Source organism: Trachinotus anak, unplaced genomic scaffold (genome assembly GCF_046630095.1).
Source record: "Trachinotus anak isolate AG129_WGS33_773 ecotype Australia unplaced genomic scaffold, CSIRO_AGI_Tana_v1 ptg000011l, whole genome shotgun sequence".
NCBI classification, from domain to species: Eukaryota; Metazoa; Chordata; class Actinopteri; order Carangiformes; family Carangidae; genus Trachinotus; species Trachinotus anak.
Genome location: NW_027273862.1, coordinates 26,123,659 through 26,144,868, shown reverse-complemented (window position 1 = coordinate 26,144,868; position 21,210 = coordinate 26,123,659). Strand labels below are relative to the sequence as shown.

The following is a 21,210-nucleotide window of genomic DNA, read 5'->3' as shown; positions in this document are numbered from 1 at the left end:
TTTGATCATAATGAATATATTTATCAAACAAAACTTAATTTTATTAGTAGGCCTAACAGAAGAGTGACAAAACTGTTTATATTGAATATTAAGATCAATAATGAAAATAGTTGTTCATTGCAGCCATATTATGGATGCGAGTACAACATCACAAACTGGAATTCTGGGTAAAAATTAGGGGGTGTCTGATTTTTTTGGGCAGCATTTAATCAGCAAGCATGTTCATTATTAAAGAAACATGTACGATGAACCAAACGAGACCTTTTTAAGTCCTGTGTCTTCATTAGCCTGTCTGAACCCTCAAGGTTGGTAATTAATGAAAATACTAAAGTAACATTTTCACAATGGAGATGACTCAGACAGCGAGTCAGAGCAGAGATCCAGTACAAAGGAGTGTGGGAGTGAGGGCCATCTCTGTATTACACCTTTAGTGAAAGGAATTAAAGGCTCTTTCTCTTACACATTCAGGTTTTCACAGATTTTACACCCCCAGAGCTCAATAAAAAACACGATCACTCACAGATTACAGCTGATATTTGCAGTTTCGCAATGTGCTTTAAGATCACGGCTTGCCAAACTTCAAATGTGCCATCGGACTGCGGAGAAGTTGTGACAATGACTTCTTGTTGTTATTGCATTTGCAAAAATATGCAAATCTTGTAGACACTTTATATTTGTGTAATTTCTTCTCAAAAGAGAAAACGTCCACTTTGTTGTATTTTGGATTACATTGTTTGCCCTACTTTCCCTCCACACCAGCTTGGCATGCTGAAGCACCTACTCAGCACTAGATCACAGTGTCTGGCAGAGACACGTGTCTAGTTCACATTTCTGTGAGCCTCCCTGCTCGTTGTGCTTTCTAGGGCCACAGTCAAATAAGAGGGACGGGGGCCCCTTGCTATGCGAGCTCACAGCAAGAGAGTCTGCCTGCAAGGGAAAAGATCACACTCCATGCATGTTTTTTTAACTCTTGAATTAATGAGTATGCAGCCAGATTCATCATTAGGGCTTGTTTGTGTCAAGTGTTTTATAATAGGAATAATTGCTTGAGACTGGCTGTTCTAGGAACGTGTTTTTGTAGGACATGTGAATATATTTCACATTCATTCTTCACATACCAAGCCCATATTTACAATGAAACTTGGCAAGTGAGTGTTGAACCATGAAACACACATGCTTATGTATTCTATGGGAGTCAGAGTGGGAATGAAAAGGAAGCTGCTTCCTGAGGGTGAGACTGACCACCTCTGCTCTGACATCACTGCTAGTTATTATACGCTCAAGATGAGTTTTAAAATTCATCAGCAAGAGATGTACAGATGATCGTCTTGCTTTCTGCAGAAGGTGAATGATGAAAAATGAATTCATGAGCTCACAAAACCTAAAGGTCTGCAGCCTTGCAGGAATAACACAAGACCGGGCAGCACGTTACAAACGCCTGCGAAGCTGGGGTAATAATTTAGATGTGCCGCCAAAAGACAGGTCTTACTGAGCTCTTAGGAAACCATGACGGCACCTCATCTGTCATCTGTCATCCTCCCTTCAGCCCATCTCCTGGGCCCGGCTGGAGAGCATCCTCCGTCTCCCCTTGCCCACATAGACAAGACACATACATGATGGATGAGGGGAGCGTGCACACAAGCCTCGCTCTTTCAACGGAGCATGACTCCATTTACACCTACAACATTACCAGTGAGCACTGTCTGGCTGGTGGATCCCAGTGTTGTCCTTATCCTGACCGGTCTTATGAACAAATGGCAGACAGATGTGGGGCACGCTTGGCTCCATTTTCCCGTTGCTCTAATCTTAACACTGGTGTTCAAATGTAAGTGGATACAAGTGTCTCAAAGAGCTGCTGCCATTAAGAGGGAAAAACATGTATTAGCATATTAAAATGTTCCTTCCGGCAGGAGAATAAAAAGGCTAAAAATAGTGAGTCACAGTGAGATCTGCATCACGATTATTTGACTGTAATTTGTCATGAAATCATCTTTGGAAGTTCACGAGACTGAGTGTAATACTGGTTAATTCAGCTGAGTTTAGGCAAGTATGTGGAGTTTTTGTTTGACTGAGAAAGGCGATAACAGCCTGTGTTTCAGTACTTTATATAATTTAAAGCTACTTTACTTTAATGTCCCCAGCACTGTCACACTCAGACAGACTTTTATGAAAAATATGTCACGATTCATTCGCTGCTTTTTTTACAAACATTAATTATGACAGCTGTTATGATTTCTCTCTCTTGCTCCCTCTTAAGAAGCCGTGAGATACAGTGTTTCCACTTTTCACGTTGTTCCGATTTGCTTTCAGGAATATGTGCAACACAAAGCTCTTTTGCAGTTTCGAAGATGGCACTGCTGTCAAAGCCCGTTTCATATTTAATATGTTTGCTTTACCCCTCGTGTTTTTCTGAAACTATCACTGAGATAAACTGATAGTATAATACTGCAGGTAACTCTAACAGGAGGTATAGAGTGATGTGGAATTACTGGATATGTGCTGCATATGTATAGGCATGAGTCACATCAACTAATTTTTAAATAAATGACTTAATTTAACCTTAAAAATAAACAGTATTTACACCTTAATTAAAAATTCACACTACTGCAACTATATTCAGATGATTTAAAGTTCATGTTGTGATATTATGGAAAGGCTAAAATTCTCGGAGAAAGCAGTAGCTAAGTTTAGCATAGGAGAGTCATAAGCCTGGCCCCTCATGGTGCCTTATGTGCATATTGTTAATTAATTTAGCTGATACTTTGAGCACCATCCACTTCCGACAGGAAACCACCTTCGACAGCAGAGAAAACTTACAGATAAAGTCCAGTTAAGCTTAGGTGATGAAACTGACTTGGTTAAGGTTCGGGAAAGATCACAGTCATGGTTAAAGTTACAAAAACATTGGTCTCATGGTTTGGTATGAGATGGGATTTGAGGTAGAGTCTCTTGTGTCAAAGACAACCTCCTCCCTAAGACACTTTTGACAATATAATGATGATGTGCTACCTCCACCCATGCTACTTAAGAGAGGACAGTCATTGCCCCCGTGACTGTAAAAGGTAGCTTTTCAGGAAAGTGTAAAAACAACAAACGCTGTAATTTTTCTGTTGTTGACAAATAGCAGTGCATCTACAACCACAGGCTCGACTGTTTGTCCATAAAGCTGCAATGATCACTTAATAATTACAAGGGGAACAAAATGGCAGCGATCCACATTTTACATTAGAGACATCACCTCTCATCGCGTCCTGCAATGATAAACAAAAGCTGTCAAATCTGTGGGTTTATTCAACCATGAGCAAATAAAACTGTTGCGCTGAGTATGTCATCAACAGCAGGCACTACTGGGGAAAAACAGCATGAAGACAACAAACCACACAAACCTCATCAAAGCTTTGCACAGAAAACTGCAGCCTGTGTCCAAATCAAGACCAGCACCACTGTAAGTCGAGTCTTTTTCATCACCAAAGGTTTCAAACTGATGCAGTTTAGCCTGCTATATTTTGGATTATTTTATTCATTAACCGTTTCTTTTTGTTGTGAAAGATGTAGATTTTTGAACACTTAATTTACAGGAGTAAATCTACATCTCCAGGCTGTAACATGGTTGTCAACCAGTATCACTTTCTTCCTTTAAGAGTGAATGCGATTGTGAACCAGTGGCTTACTGTAACAAATATACATGCACAAAAGACAGTGCTGTTGTTGAATTGGAATGACTAATTAGAATCTGTATTTGAATAAATTACCGACATGCAGTCATGAGTAAGACTGAACCAAAACCCAGTTGGCTCACTTCCAAGTCGACATTTGAATATTAGAATGAGATTATGACAGAGAGGAGACCTCTACAGCCCTAAACCTACTCATATTAAATCTGTCATCACTGGGTTTGAGCTGTTGATTTCCTGCCTCTTAAGTACCTATAGAGATATATTTAGTGGGATACAAGTGTAATGTGCTGTGACATAAATAAGGAATGTCAGGTGGTGCAGTTATGTAATGTTTTCGTAAAGCCTTCTGTATGTGCTTTTAAAAAAAGCTCCTTATTTACCGTTGTGAATCACCTCAGCCGCACAACAAGTGAGGCATGAAAGGATGTAATAAAAGCTATGAAAAAATAATGTTCTTTTAGTCGTGGATGTGCACATTTTCAGTAAAATATAGTTTTATGTACACAAAACCAGTACAAAGCACTTAACCTGACTGCTTGGGTCCTCAGAGTTAATGTGTGCACACTAAACTTCCTTTCATCTCCTACCTTTACTATGATATCATAATCTATCCCATGCTTTTTAATAATCCATTATGCATATTTGTGTTACCTCCTGAGTGAGTTAAGCTGATACTCCCACTTTGCCTTTATTAGTTTGAAGCTGCAGAGCCACAGTTATTTAATTTGAAGATGTGCCTTTTTCGCTTTTCATGCCAGGGATACATGGAGGTTAGCTCTAAAGAGAGCTAACCTGTTTGTCTCCACTGGTTACATGAACCCATGAAAAAAAATTATAAATGTGTTCAAATTCAAACAGGACATCTTTATTTTTTCTTTTCTTTTCTTTTATTGCATACAACAATTCTTGAAATTTTTAATCTGTCATTTTCTTGCCACAGATTGGATCAGTCACTTGTGCAGTTTTTTTTCTTGATTACTTCTTCAATGTTTATTTAGATATTTATTCCTTTACTGTTTTTTATTTATTTATGTTTTTGCTGATCCTGCCTTTATTGATTGGCTGCACTCTGTTGCAGCTGAGAGGGATGGGTAGGTGGTGCGTGGGCGTTTTATGATCCGTCCTCATCCTCTTTCCATCCTGTAAAGTGCTTAACGACAATCAATCTTAACTCCCCTCCTTAGGAGATAACGCCGACCATGAGGTTGGTATTGATTTGTGAAGAGGCCTCCAGGTGGTCTTTAGTCATTCCACAAACCTCACCTACCCGCCGACAGAGAAAAACACTGATTTAGAAGGAATCGAGTATCAGTGATGAATTGAGCACGGTAGCATTGGTGGTAACATAACATCAGCAGTAAGGAGCGCCTATCTGATAACCCAGGAGACGTAACCTCGATTAATTAAATTAGTTGGCTGGTGAATGGGGCAGTTAGATTAGTTGGTTACATAATGAATTGTGCTGCCTGTCTTATTGTCACATAGATTTATGCCCCAGTCGCCATTTGCAGGTGAGTATATCCTTCTTCTGACATCTGAATTGGGCTCCTGTATGGCTGCTCAGTCTGGATTATGGCACAAAAGACTGTAACATCAGATGCTGTGTATTGATTAATATAACCACCTGATCATATCTGCTATCCGTCAACCTTTTTATAGGATTTCAGAGGAGAGAAAATGGTCTTGTTAAGTTGACAATTTTATGGTCAGGACAACTAAAGAGCGCTCACTAGTCCCAGATTTTATTTTATTTTTCCCCCAAACATTGATTTTGAATATAAATGTATCTGGGATTCAGAGCGATTTTTCGCTGAGAGATAAGATTCAAAATTCATCACAGAAGTACTGAGAGACTGATGTTGGCTTGGCTTGGAAGAGGCAATCCCACAAATGGAAGGTCACCGCTTCGGTCCTTTATGACACCCACTGTCCATTCTGATTAAGAAGGACACTGAGCTGCCACTGCAAGAGCGCCACCAGTATCTTAACCTGCTGCTTGATCTTCAAAGCGATAATTGCACATGTGCAGTACGCCTGCCTCTGATGCACTGATGTGGAGAAGAACTATTTCCTCTATACATCTAGAATTTTCTAAACCCTGAACTGAAGTCTTATATAAATATTTTCAAATCTCATTGATCTAAAAGATATTAAAGAAATTAATTCATTACTCAGCTGGTATTCTTTTTCATTCCTAATAAATTTAACTCTTCACAGCACTCCTCAGTGTAAAGATGTTTTATGCATAGGACCTTACAGGTCACACAGGACAGCACGCATGTAATATACTGGTTCTGACATTTCTAGACGCCGTACGGGCTGCGCACACACACACACACACACAAAGGAAGCGCCATAACTCAGTGGGTCCTGGTTTGCTTTACTGTGACATGCTACAGCGTTTACGACAAAATAACAGGACACACTAAATTCCCTTTAACCGCTCTCCCTGTGCACTCCTCAGTGCCTAAAGCATTTGCATTAATCACCATCCTCATGCATTTAGTCCGTCTGAGCTGCACTGTAGGTTCATGCGAGGTGGTAAAGCCGTTGAGAAAGTTATAGATAAAAGATATAACACCCCAACCCATTTTTTGAAGCCTCTCTCTGTCTGCATGTTTATGCTAATAAGCCTCATTATCATGCTTTATAGAAATCTAGGAAGTCACATGACCAGGACTCGGTACACTCCTTTGGAGGTCATTCAAATTCAATGGGGACCTTGTGTAATTAATCAAAATAATGTATTCTGGAGAAACAAGGTCTGTCTGACAGCATTGTTCGACAAAGATAAGAACACAGCGTGTATTTGACCACGTGCCAACACATCCATATTGGCATGGCATAGCCGTCTGCAGCTCTGCATATCTCCTCATTGTTTGCTCTTAAAATAATCTGGCCTAGAACCTATGAGAAGGGCTAAAACATTCTTTTTTTTTAATCCTCACAGTTTTCTTTTTATGTACTTTCTTTTGCAAATCTGTCACAAAAATCAGAGGAGTTTGCATAATTGGCCTCCAGCTCCCTGCAAAGCCTCCACCAGTCTGACTGTTGCTTCAGATATTGCTGCAGTTATTAGATACATTAACATCTAAATGGGGAGGAATTTGCCTCTGAATTACACCTTACTGACGACATCAATAATGCAAAGAACATATGTGCTTTGAAAGAACTAACAAGCCACCTGAAGCAGTTAGGGCTTGATTTACAGATCTCTCTCCGGTTTCCACTTGCCTTTGCTTCAAATCAATTCCGTGCTTAAAACGGATTATCATCTGTTTTGTTTTTTTTTCTCCACATCAGTGACAAAGGCCCCAGAGAAATTAGGCTTTTGTGACCAAGCAAACAAGTGACTCTCTTTGACCTACATACAGATCACTTTGGTGACTTTATAAGCCACACAAAGAAAAAATATGTACTAGATATTACAAATCATATTCTACAGATGTAAGGGAACATGCTTGTTTGGTACAGACCCCAGTGAAAATCACATCATTATTTTTATATTGTTTGGGGGGGTGGGGGGGAATGAAATGCATAGATACAGTTATCAAGCAACTGACTGTATACTAACGCCACACAACCTGTGGCTACTGGTGAAAAAAAAATGAACATTTACAAAAGATTTTCTCAGTTGTTGTTTGGATTCACATTGAAACAAGAAGAGGTCTTGTTGCTCCAAGAAGTGAATCTGAAACTGGCTTCTTTTCATTCACTTCGGTATGGAGACATGTACAGCCTTCACAGCCATTTCACCAGCTGAGTTTTTTTTTTTTTCTCTTTAATCCACAAAGGGGCTTTAGAGTAATATGCATACACAGAAATGCCACTTCAATTATCTGGAACTGCTGTAATGAGAGGAAACATGGTCCATTAAGGTTCATCCTCCTACGCTGCTCACTCTGATCACTGAATACAAAAATAAAAAATAAAATGAAATAAGAAATAAGAAATAATAATACAAAATAAATTTAAATGTCTTGAGGGTGGGGAGGGTGGGTCTACTGGGTAACATGCACTAACAAATCAGAGCAGTAAGAGGTCCTTGCACCATATCAAGATAGATAAGTGGAAAAAAAACTGAAAACCCTGAAGAAACATGTGCTTCCATACAGAGAGCCAGGGGTCACTGGACGGTCTGATGAGTGTGAAACTGATATGAATCATATGCTGTGGCCTTCACAGTCACCAGATCTCAACCCAGAAGAATGGGTTCTTCCTCTCTACAGCAGATATCCACAGACTTGTTGAATCAGTGCCAGAAAGAACTGAGGAAACTCTGGAGGCTTGTGGTGGAAAAAAAAACACTTTACTGAATCCCTTAATGTTGCTTTGTTCCTTTGAAAGCAGGAGGAAGAATGGAAGGTCCAATCGCACTTCATCTTATCACATTCATTTGTCAAAGCCTTCCATACGTAGATAAATGTCTTGCTCAAGGCCACTTATATAGAATGGAGGAGGTGGGAACCAAACCACTTAACCTATCTGACTGGATAATGTGATCAAGCGCATTTCCTGTAGTACTGAACTTCAGTACAATTTTTAGGTATTTTACTTATTTATTTTGTATATTCAAATTTTACACACAAAACATATCAAATCTTCATAAAATACGATGTATTGCTGGCGATTACTAGCAAACAGCATATAAAATGTTCATTCATTCATTCATTAGCTATACCACACATCCTTTTAGGGTCACAGAGAGGCTGGAGCCAAACCCAGCTGACATTGGGTGATGGTGGGGTTCATCCAGGTCACCAGTCTATCACAGGGCTGACACATAGAAAGAAACAAACATTCACTCTCACATTCACACCTACAGGCAATTTAGAGTCACCAACTGACCTTAGCTGCATGTCTTTGGACTGTGGAAGAATGGGAAGCCCGAGCATCCCGAGGAAACCCACACAGGCACGGGGAGAACACTCAAACTCCACACAGACAGGCCCCGGCTGCCAGTCAAGGTCGAACCCAGAGCCTTTTGCTGTGAGGCGACAGTGCTAACCTCTGCATCACCGTGCTGCTAAAGACAGTAAATAGTTGCCTCAACTCCACTTGCTCCAACATACACAGTAATCCACCAGTTATAATAATCCAATCATATCATTTGTTATATAACAACTTAACACCGAGAGCTGCATCACGAGTACTTTTACTTCTGATACCACATTTTGCTGTAATTGAATGTAGGACCACGGAGCACTTTTACTTTGGCTGCTTTTCCTCAAGTCAAAGACCTGAATACTCTTTCCATTACCGCCCTGAACCATCTGCTCCCTCTGTCCACCTCCTGACAGGAATTTTTACACTCGACCCAAAGATTTTTTTCTAGCAAGTATGAGCAAAGTCTAACCAAACAAAAGTTACCTGAATCCAAGCAATTTATTTAAGGCAGGTGATGTGTGACCCACGCTGCCTGTGAGGGGGATCATAATCTCTCATAAAGTTCATGATCATGTCACAAAATCTCATCAGTCTCTGGTGACCAGGGCCGAAGCTCCCGAAGAGAGGATCAGGACCTCTGTTACCATTTCCCTGTGCACTGTCTGCTGGGATACAGGTACTACATGCTCTATTTGATGCTAATAATGCAGCCCCTCAGCCTGTCTTTCATTGAATTTAGGCCAAACATGACAGGAATACTTCCCTCTTCAAAGTCATGCCGTCAGTTCCACAGATATGTCTCTCGTTCATCGACTGCCGCGGTGGGGATGCGGCGAGTCAAGCACACTCAGCCTTTGCTCTCTGCGTGGGCTTCATCATCTGGATATCTGTCTCTTTGGGGGCAGCCATTTTAATATTCAAACCAAGTAGAGAGAACAAGTGCAGAGGGACGGCGGCCATTTGAATAATTGAAGAGGCTCCGTAGTGCTAGAGGATCCTCTCTCTCTCTCTCTCTCTCTCTCTCTCTCTCTCTCTCTCTCTCTCTCTCTCTCTCTCTCTCTCTCTCTCTCTCTCTCTCTCTCTCTCTCTCTCTCCATCTTTTTTTTTTCCAGGCTTTTTTACCCAGCTTCTTGAAGTTTGTCCCAGAAAGCAGTCTGGGACGTGTGCTACCACAGCAGCCGATCCAACAATCCCAACAGGCTGATGGAAGGAGACGGAAAAGAAGGAAGATGGAAAAGAAAACGTCTCACAGAGAGAAGGAAATATAGAGGCCAAATCTATTTTGACAGTAAAGTGGCAACTGACCAAGATGAAGGATAAAAAAAGAATCAACCGAAGCCATCTCTGCCCATAATTTGTTAAACACTTTTACACAGCTTTCCCCTCCATCTGTGTCCCTCAATTTGTTTGACAGACTTTAAAGCCAAAATGTCTAAATAAGTCAGTGAAAGGAACCTTCTTCCTCCCAAAAGACTGAATGAAGCATAAAGCTGTTTTAAATTTTCAATATTCTTTTCTCATTTTCATCACATCTCAAGCAGTTATATGAAAACTACTCGAACTATTCAGTGAAGATGATAAAAAACGTGAGAACTCTTTGTTAAGAAGTTCAGACCCATCTGGCTGCGGTCCTGCATTTAGAAGACCAAAGGGAAGTTAGGGACAGCCTCATTTGTCTGTCTGTCTTCAAAAACTGAGATTAATCCAGACAAAAATGTTATTAATATGCATCAAGTCTCAGTTAATCACACAACATTCAAGCTTGATGGACTCCTTTAGAAAAAAAGCACAGGAACATGAGCACGGTCCAAACCATTTCCAACAAGAGGATATAAGTAATGGAGGCTGTCGAGCTGTCAAACACGCTTCAAACTCTGTGCTGATTTACCACGCGGAAGTCATCTGTGGGCTGGAAAACCTTGGCATTGACTCTGAGTATTACTGTTGTCTGGATTCAAATAGGGCTAAATAAGACAAACAGTATATTTATATTGTCCTTGTATGAGAAAGCCTGTAATGAGGGAGTACACAGTGGAAGCAGCATGTGGTTGACATTGATTTGACTGTGCAGATCTGCTGAGGCTTTTCATTTACAGCAACACAGGGTGTTGTTCCCTGCACTTTTATTTAAAAAAATTTTTTCTGCTCAGGAGATCTCGAGGAATTAAAATTCATACTTCATCAAAGCATGAATAAAATGCTGATGACAGAAAATATATCAAGTGCATCTCTAGTGTTTGTGGTGGAGACTGTGAACGTCTCTTGCAGTTATGCAACTGTTACCACATTAATTTTAGTGCAGCGTATGAAAAATGACATTGAAATAAAGTCCAATTACGCATCAGTATAGGTGATGAGAAACCCACAAAGGTCCAGCTGTGTGCACCTGGATCTGACTTCATCTGAGGCAACGGAAACTCTCTCAGATCAGATTTCCACTGATTTAGCTTCTCAGACCAGGATACACTGTATTTAATCTGAAATCGGCTTGTGTTTTGACAAGCTACTCTTTTAATTATACATAAAAGGAGGGAAGTTCTGACTTTCACAGATGTGGAAAAAGAACTAAAAATGACAGTTTGGGAGCTGTTTTCAATTTGAGATACTAAAGTTGAATAACAACTTAAGAAAAGGGAGAGAAGAACTTAAGAACCAGTGTCACATTTTGTATTGTCTAGCAAACCTGACTCATTTTGCCACGTCGTGGAAGGTATTGTGTTTTACTGTATACTGAGAAGCAGAGTCTTAACAATGACAAGGGGAAGCACAAGGAGTTTAGCTTTAGTTCTCAAATTATTTTTTGAGATCTTATGTCTTATGATCCGTGCACTATTTCCTTTCAGCTGTCTATAAAACTTACACAGTGAATACATACGACTGCTACCAGCTTTAGCTTTTAGTTAGACAACAATTAACTACTGTCGGACAACAACAGATAACTGTCTTGACCTGTCAAACTCAATTACCATACATATACAGATGGACAGATGATGAATCCAACTTTAAGTGTGGTAGTATTTGTGTTGAGCCACAGCAGCTTCAATGCTCACAGAAAATTAATCTGCACCTTTTTTGAAAACAGATTATTTAAGTGTTTTTTTTCGCCAGCGTTGAAGCTGTGGGGATGGTAACGTGTGGTATGTCGGCCGGTCGGTCCGCCTCATTAAAACATCTGAACTGCAGCTGGATGGATCAGTTATGATGACTTCTGCTGATTTTGGTGATCCCCTGACTTCTCATCCAGCACCATCATCGGGTCAAAATTTCAATTTGTCAAGCCCTTTGGTTTTATCTAGCAGAGTGATTTTCATTTACAGCCCCATGGAGCCGTTATAACAGAGCTGTGAACTCTCGTCTTGTCTTAAACTGAAAAAAAAAAAATTCACCTGTTTTGTAAAATGTATTCTTCAGGCTTTGCACTGTGTCAATCAACACAAACACTTTGATGTCAACAAACAGTAACTTTTTTTTACTGTTTCCTGGAAGATTAACTGATTAATCAAGAAAATAATTGCCAAATGACTTGATAATGAAACTAATAGTTAATTGTTGCCCTATTTTCCTCATTTGGTGCTTTGATGATGGTGGTGGAGAGAGTTGTGTAACATGTCGGTCTAAAATCCCCCATTGGTGCTTCTCTGGTGACAGATGAGTCATATTCAAATAATTCAGTGACCCCTCCCGTCCTCTATGGAAGCTTATGCCATCATTGTTTCATGTTTCTCTATCAGTCTATTCCAATTTTTTTTCCTACCTTTGGTCTGTAGATAAACTGTTATTACTTACTACTTCATAGGCTCCCCCCTTCAGCTCTCATTAGTTTTTTTGTGTGTGTGTGATCAAAACAACATGTAATACATTTGTATTATGACTGATTTATATTCATCTTTGTCCTCTCTCTCTCTCTATCTCCCTCGGTCTCATTCAGCAGCACGGCCTCGGTGGCCAGGAGCCACTCTGTCACGTCGCTGACTTGCGGCCCATTATGTCATCTAATGAGACAGGCTGTTAGTCTCACATCAAATGAATGCACACTCACTTGTCTATCTGCACGTCTGCAAGTCACTAAAACCTCATTGCCCACAGCACCAGCCTGTCTGCCACACTGGTCTTTGCAGTGGACGGAAGTTTTCCCCTCATACGACCATCTCCAGTAAAGGCAGTCACTAAGCAAGTTTCAGCCGCTCTGAGGTTGCCTAGGTTACTTTAGTCTCCTTCAACAGTGTTTGGAAAAGGAATTAATTGGTTGCATGTAAATATTCTCAGTGAAAATAGGAAGTGGGAAAATGATGTAATGTTCCAGTGAGTCCAAAGCCTCAATCAGGGTTTGTTTTGTGGCTGTTTTGTTAACATGGTGGACATGGTGCACTAACTCTATCCCTGCTCTTCTTGTGGAGAAGTGATAAGACCTCTACATGCTGAACGTGTGAGATGTGGATGTATTTGTGGATGCAGACTGTGGAAATGGTCTGTTTCGGGTGACTGGACAGAGACTAACGCCTGTAGGTGGCAACCATACCTCATCAACGACTGAATCAAACGTGGACGCGCACCCACGCACTCACAAACACACTCGAAAGACATCAGATCTGGGCTTCATGCATTAATGCCATTGATCCCTGATAATTAACGACCGCTGAGTGATTTAAATGGGCAGATGGACAGGCAGGCAAAGTGGTCAAAGTTAAAGTGGTCCCTGGGCGACACAGGAACACACTCCCGCCTACACAAGCGCGCACCTACCTACCCACACACACACACACACACACACACACCAGAGACCGTGATTTCAACGTGCTCGCTATTCCAGTCATGGACTGCAGAGAGCGGGGGAGCCATCAGGAGCCGGTGGCAGAAACCCGCTTTATTTGCACCACACGGATCCTGCTGCTGCCGCTGCTGCCGCACCACCACCCGGAGCGGACGCCGTCTCCCTGAGAAGGGAATTATTCCTAATAACTGCGCTTATGTAATCAATACACCGGATTTGGGTGGGGAAATATAGCATTTGGTGGATTCTTCCCACTCTTCTTGGTAGGAAGCAGTGTGTACCATATGCTGTGGGATTTTAGAGCAGGCTATGGCAGCCCGTTGGTGCTGATGCGACGCGTGTGATGGTTGCAGTGGGACGGACATCCTTAATTTCATCCAATAGGCGTTCTCAAGGTTTTGGGGGTTTTTGGGTTTTTTTTTTCTTTTTTAGGACGCTTCTGCATCACCTCTCCACGCTGACCTTATCAACAATGCTGTGAATAGGTAATTGTTGTAATTGTCATGTCTGTCCACTGATCTGGTTCATTTGTGTCAAAGGAAATGATCAGCGCAAAAAAACTGAACCGCCAGACTGTGAGATCCAGAAGAAACAGCGCACTTTGCTTTCTTTTTCCTCCTTCTTCCTTTTTTTCGTTTTTTTAAGGGTCGAATCTGATTTGGCGATTTTTTTCTGAAAGAGAAAACCACCGGTGGGAGTCAGTTTTCGACTGTGACTGGTTTTTTTTTTTTTTTGGGGGGGGGGGGGGGGGGGGGGAGAGAAAGGGCTTATACACAGACTTGATCCCCCCATCATAAACTCTGCAGGATTTCCTCCTTCTCAGTCCAGAGGAATATCTTCAAGTCCAGGAGGCTACTGCTGGCGCTCTGAGGGTTTCCGTCGGTGGCTCACTGCCTCCGAGGGAATGGTGGCCGCGCCGCACATCCACGCAACTCTTTCTGAGTGTTTGGCATTTCTCGCAGGCGAGCATCTTGACTTGTGATCGAGAGAGGGACGCGGACTGCAGCAGCCTCCGATCCCTTTCACATGGAGATTTGTGCCACGGTCGCACTGCAAATCTTGAAAACGGGGACCGGGGCCCTGCTGATTTTTCCTGCGCTGCTCTCATCCTCGATTTCATTTATTCGAGAAAATGCGTAAGTATTTCATTTTTTTAGTTGAATTCAGCCCCGTGGAGGCTATTCGGCGTGATGTGCTGTTGTATATTCCCATTACTCATCGCCATTTAACCCGTAATTTGAGGCTGGCTCACAGACTTCCATGTAACGAAAGATACTTTTTCATTTTTTTAACAGTCTTCATCATCTTTCCATCGCCATAGGTCGGTTGTGATATGTGTCTCTTTCGTGTGTGAGCGACTGTGTGCGTTTCTGGATGTGTGAGAGACATACAGAGAGATGGAGATGGAGATAAAGATAGATAGGAACAGAAAAGGGGGGTTGAGGAGGTGGTGGTGGTGGTGGGGGGGTTTAGCTGGTGCAACAAATTGTGTGTTTGAGCGCTTGGTAGAGACTGTATGGGTCTGTATGTGGTAGCCCCTGTTGCCAGTAGGACATTACTGCTAGAAAAAGGCCTACGTCATATGGTAATTCAAATTCAGTTCAGGTATTCTCAGCATACACGTTTGCAGCAAAAAGAGCGCTGGATTGGCCAGGTGGGCAGGCTGGCCCCCACAGGAAGGGCGCTTTGAGTTGGACTGTGGCAAAGCAAGAGCTTCAGGTCAGGCTTTATATGACAGAATCTGCTCATGCTCAACCTCATGCACATTTCCCCTCTTCTTTCTCTCTCTCTCTCTCTCTCTCTCTCTCTATGCTTCTGCGTGTTGACCCAGTACGTCTGCAAAAAAAAAAAAAAAAACCCAGCAAAGCCACCCATGGGTGATACACCTCCAGGAGAAATGAGGTTGTCATTTCTTCTTACCACAGCCTGAGCAGATTCACCACTACAGGGGTACATTTTAAAATTTAAACTGTCAAGTCTTGCAGTTGTTGCTTTGGCAAAACAGCAAAAAAAAAAAAAAAAGTGAATAGGAGCTGTCCATCAGTGGGAGGTGCTGAAAATGCCCTGATGCTGAAAATACTTGTGTGTTGGTTGGAACGGAGAGAGGGAGCTGCATTTGGAGCAGCCATCACAACTGAAATTGCTGCTGCAGCCAAAAGCATTCCACTTAAACCTGCGCCGCTTCGTCCTCAAGTGTACACTGTCATATTCACACCTGGCGGTTTTACAACCTGCCTGTAAAACCAAGGACACAGTCGGAGTGTTTGAGAAAGGGTCTGTCATTTAGAGACTTGGTTACCACGATATTTGCACGCATGTATAAGCACAACCTATGCATTATATTTCCCCTATAGCCTGTTTGATTGGGTTGGGGTGGGGGGTGGGGGTGGGGGGTGGGGGGTGCACCATCTGAGCTGCTGCACCGAGCTTTGGGATTTTGAAAAAGCTCAACTGAGAATTCAGAGAAATGTGACTTTTTTTTTTTTTTACTAGTTCCTCCATTTGAACTTTAAAGGTGGCCAGAAACAGTGTTTGTAGTATAACTGTAGGGCTCGGCTTGGTTGAGACGGATGACCGTTACTGCCAGGGTGGTAAACATGATTTTCATGCTCAGCAAACAACTCAGGGACCTGTCACAGCCTGTGGATTTGTTTTTTTTCACCTTGTAATACTCCTCCGGTCATCATGACAGAGACACCAAAGCATAAGAAATGCGATCACTCTGACAGGCGTAGGTTTTGGCATTTACCTGCCCACTAAGGGACCAAATGGATGTAAACTGTGCCAGGACCACTCACCAGAACAGCCCTGACAGAAGCCTTCACTGTGGGAAATGAGCACTTGGGCGAATAGATTTCTTTTCATGCGTGACACACATGTAGTCAACCACTGGTTCAGAACAGGGTGAACGGTGACTCATCTAACCATCCGAGATTTTTTTCCTCCTCAATAAACCACTGCTTTTGTTCTTACACAACCTGCTTCGTAAAAGAGGTAATTTACGCATAATAAGGGCTTTACGGATGCAGCTCCATCATAATATCACTCCCTAAATTCCCTGTGACAAGCTGCCTGCTTACACCTCAGACAGCCTTGTCTGTTTTTTTTTCTTGCATCTGGAGATAATGCACAAACATCACAATGGAGGACTATATGCATCTGTTCTTCCCAGGTGGTTATGTCGTCTCTATATATTTTCATGACATCATCACCTCAGCCATATTTTTCAATCATCAAACATCATTAAGTCAAACAACAGACATCACAGAGGCTCCAGCATGATATACTTCCACAATCAACCGTCCATAAAAGTCTTCTTTGAGCCACATGAGCCAAAATAATGAGCAACTGGGTCTGCACAGGGTTTTTACACACAACGCTAAGCATGGTGGGATGTTAATCACTGAGTAATTTCAAGGATCAGTTACACACCTGTGTGGAAGAAACTGCACTTTTTTTTTTCTTCCTTCTTTTAGATGTCAAATGAGCTGTCAGTCAAACCAGGATTCATAGTTAATTTCCTGCTCCTTAGGTTGTGGGTCAACTGCAGAAAAAGTTCATTGATGCTGTAACGAAGTCTCAATCTGATTTGAGTGACATTTTCAAGACAAGAACTTCTGGTCATGTTGTACTTACCAAGCCATTATGTTCATTATTATAAAGCCAGTATGTTCAATGTCAGGCTGTGATGGTACTAAAATTAGCTAAAGACGTTTAGGATTCAGTTACTGAAACAATTAAGTCGATAAATGATTAATTGATGAGAAGTAACGCACAAGTAATTCATCAAACAAACTACCGTATATCGTCTCAGATGTGAGGACTCGCTGCTTTTCTCTGTTTCATATTATTGTTTATTGACTGCCTCCAGGTTCTGGGATTATAATTTAAAGGCATCACCTTGGGCTCTGGGAAAACGTGATGAGCATTCTTCACTATCTTCTAGCATTTTTATAGACTGAACTACTGATCTATCATTCAAAAACAAATCAATCAAGAGACTGATTTCTAATGAAAAAAATTGAATTGATGCAACCCTATAGATATAAAATATGTTTGCTCAGTGCATCCAGGTTTCCCTTTTCTTTAGTAAATGACTGTGTAACCTTCTGACAAACCTAAACACCTCTTTGTATAATGATGGCTTTTGTGAAAGTACACTTACATACTAAGAAGTGGGATAGATTAATGCTCATTTTTAAAAGCCCTGGGTTTCAACCTGTCAACAGAAAAAATGCTGATTCATTTTCAAATTACTATCTTCGCCATTGCACTTATGCTTCTGGCGACTGATAGGGGCAGTCAGTGTTTTTGAGGGATATGCTTCACTATAAGGTGGCAGTATTTCGTTGTTTCATCAGTTATATTGTCTTGGCCTTCTGCATATTTCTCTGTGTGACAGGAGGATTGGTGTTGGGAGGTGGTGATAATTTATGGCTGAGGTTCTGCCTGTCTCCAGGCCTGTGCCTTTTATTTTTTTTTTATCGGAACTAATGCAGAAGGATTGTGAGCGTTCCTGTATGGATATGTACAGTATGCTTCTGCGTGACATAAATAAGCGAGTGGGATGCAACTTGAGATTACACTGACTTCCAGCCAGCTCCATTTTGATAGATAGCACTCTGTATCTCTCCAGTAGTACCTCCACAAAACATGTGTTTGTGTCGAGTCAAGAGACAGGCCAATCTGAACGAGTTGGACTGCTCGGGTGTGAAAGAGTCCAATGCATGCCAGGCTGAGGAGATTTAGTATTCACTGTAGCAGCTTAAGTTTTGCCTTTGTGCACCAGAAAGGGGGATTATTCAGCGAATCCTGCTCTGTGTCATTCACAAGTCTGAATTTCTAAATCAACAAATATTAATGTGGTGATGTATGAAGAGGCTGTGTCTGCGTATGTGCCTGTAGATCCAGTGCTGTTCATTGTCACTAAGTATGCCTTATGTGGAGTGACAGTGTTGATGCCTGCAAAAAATCATAACTTATGGCACAAATGTCATCGTGACACATTCTCTGTTATGACTGCAGCCGTTGGTGCCTTATTTCACCATCTGTGTTGTGTACCATGTGTCCGCAGTGGCCTGCAGCAGGAACCAGCCATCAACTCCAGTGAGAGCTTCTGATAGAAAGAGTATGTTCAGGCTACGGGTACCATGTTTCTGCCTCCTCAGCATCCAGCCACTTTCTGCAAATGCCATAATGCTCTCTACAGATTCCTCTACAGATTCCCAACAGCCTACACATATACAGTTTGGCAATAATGCACAAGTCAACATTATTTTCTGTGATTATCGATACAATGGTGTTGTGATGTGAGGCACAGCTGAGTACCGCCCACTGCTCTAAAGAATGAATAATAATTACAGTAAACAATGTCCTAAAGGCAATTATGGCTTTCATACAACAGTTTCACTTATTTTTAGGAGCATTTCAAAAGTTTTCTACAGATTGCAAGAATATGAATAAAATCGAGACATAAAACAACAGTTGATGCGGTGTACAGGAGAAGCACAGAAGGCTGCGCACCATGGGAATCATTTCTGAGAACATGTTGGGCTGTGTTTTGATTTAATTTCATCTGATCCCAACTTTCTCTATTTTACTTGCAAAAACATTCAGTGAAAACATCCAGTAAATTAACCATCAATTCGGGTAAATGTTCAGGCAAATAGAAAGAATCCATGTCAGTGTGGTATTATTGCCGTGCAGGTCAAACAATGTGTAGAAATCCAAGTTAAAAAGCTTGGCTAAATGTGTCTTTTTTTCAGGGCCAGCCCTATAAACGCAAATGTTGGTAACTGACTGACTGAGTAATCGAGTTACACCATTCGTCAGCTGAATACCACATGGCGAGTGGCGAGTCATGAATTTACTCCACTGGTCAGCTGGCCAAGTGCTGGAGTTTCCCCATTGCTCTTTCAAAATAAATTGGCACCAGCGGTTTTTGTGTTTACAGCCTGCAGTGTTGCTGACTTAGTACATTTGTTGATATATTTACCGACTTTTCAGAACCCTTTGTCACTTTTTTTTTCAAAAAAGCAGCTAGTGACAAATCGAGCGACTTTTTGGACAAACCTTTCACCAGTAAGGCCCCGCGAGTGGGAGGCACTCCTCTCTCTGCATCTCCTCTGTTCAGTGAGTGGCAGAGAGGCGGAGCAGCATTTTGTTACTCAGACAGAGGCTGTGCCCTGTGTGAGAGACCAAATAAGATAGATATTCTGTTGCTTGTGACTTTCTCTTTGAGTGATTGTTTTACAAGTAAATATAGCCAAAATCACGGCACAGTCTTATTCACCCCACAGTCATCATGGTTATAAAATCATGATTTTAGCAGCAGCAGAGCAGCAGCTTGGAAATGGCTTAGAAGCAACTGCTGGTTAACATTTAGTCTTAATAGGCTGTTTCAGTCACTATTTCATGCTTGTTCCATCTGACAACAGAAAAATATGAGAATGAGAACAACTTTATTGGGAATTCAGCTTTCTTAAAATGCTGTATATGTGAGAGAAGCAAACAGATAAAGGGCTGAATCCGGCTGACGCTGAACAGAACGCAAAAACGAGGCAATGTTGTCCACAGCTTTCAATTACGTCCTTAATCACTGGTGGTACGTGGTCCACTCAAATACTGGGTATTAACCTGGTCTTGTTTAACAAGCAATGGGCCCTAACCACATGTTAAAATATAGTCACTGAAATCTTTGGATACAATGATTGTGTGTGGCCTAAACATCTTAGAAAACTCAACCAAATTTGGCCCAGTTTTGACATATTTTGACCTACAAATCACCAAATCAGCTCTTACTGGGATGAAATCTATCTGGAGTTATAGTTGCTAGAATGTCTGTCTTTGTTTTTGTGCTTTGATTTTCAAACATTCTCCCAGTGTAGGCTTGAAAGGTGGCTCCTGTTCCTTCGTGGAGGACAGCAGCTTGGATTCACAGCTGCTACAAGGAATTTGAAAAACTAAAATGTAGCAGGGTGTCCATAGAAACTTCTAAACTCCTGCAGTATTATCTGTTTCCCATCAATCCATCTGTACGGTCAGTATGTTCCAGCCGGTCAAATCTTTGCCAAAAATGGCACAAGACAGTGATGGACATTTTACTGCAGGAGAGACTTTGTTTTAACCATCAATTGAGCTAGCTGTTGGACTCCATGTTTTAAATGCCACAGTCAAATCTATCATTATCTGCAAAGGAGAAACCTTTAAAAAAAGCTTTCTTTTAACCCTACAGCGGGTGAGTGTTTGCTAGTAAAAACAGTGAGTATCAGTGAAGTATTCCTTCTTCTCGAACGTGGTCTAAAATTAATGGAAACAGAAACTACCTTTGTGGTTATGCCATGTTTGTTAAGTACATAGATGTGTACGGAAATTTCTTGTTAAGAAGTAAAACAGATTAAGTCATTTCTGATTGGTGGACAGACAGTAGCAAACTCAGTTTGACATGAAAAATAATATTGGTATTGTTGAGCAACAACAGCCTCCACACATTACACTACATTGTAGTCAAGAACGAGATAACAAGTCTACAGCCATGCTGGCAGCTCTTTGAGACAGAACTTACAAGCACCAAAGTCCATAGGATTCATCATCTGAATGTCTTTGCCAAAACTGGTGCCAATCCATCTGGCAGATGTAGAAATATTTTCCTGGCTAAGGGAAAACACTGTCCTGCCAGTGGCGCTATAGGAATAGTCAGGGAATCGCCAAGGTCAGGATTCATCTGTACCAAATTTCATGGCAATCTAGTCATTGTCAAAATATTTCTATAAAAAGCCAAAAATATCAATATCATGGTGGCAGTAGAAAAAAATCTAGGGGCTCATCAACGTCAGTAGGATTCCTCCTCTGGAGATGATGAATGTCAGCTCGAAA

General features: G+C 41.4%; 1 protein-coding gene and 1 long non-coding RNA gene across 2 annotated transcripts in view; one reads left to right on the top strand and one right to left on the bottom strand.

Moving 5' to 3' along the window:
* Positions 1–21,210, bottom strand: part of LOC139628050 (uncharacterized) — a 146,864-nt gene that overhangs the window by 37,116 nt on the left and 88,538 nt on the right. The window lies entirely within an intron of this gene.
* lrrc4cb (leucine rich repeat containing 4C, genome duplicate b) overlaps positions 13,339–21,210 on the top strand; it is a 41,211-nt gene continuing 33,339 nt past the window's right edge. The window contains exon 1 of the mRNA XM_071489370.1: positions 13,339–14,471. The gene's annotated coding sequence lies outside the window, so the exon portion shown is untranslated. The remainder of the gene's footprint in view (positions 14,472–21,210) is intronic.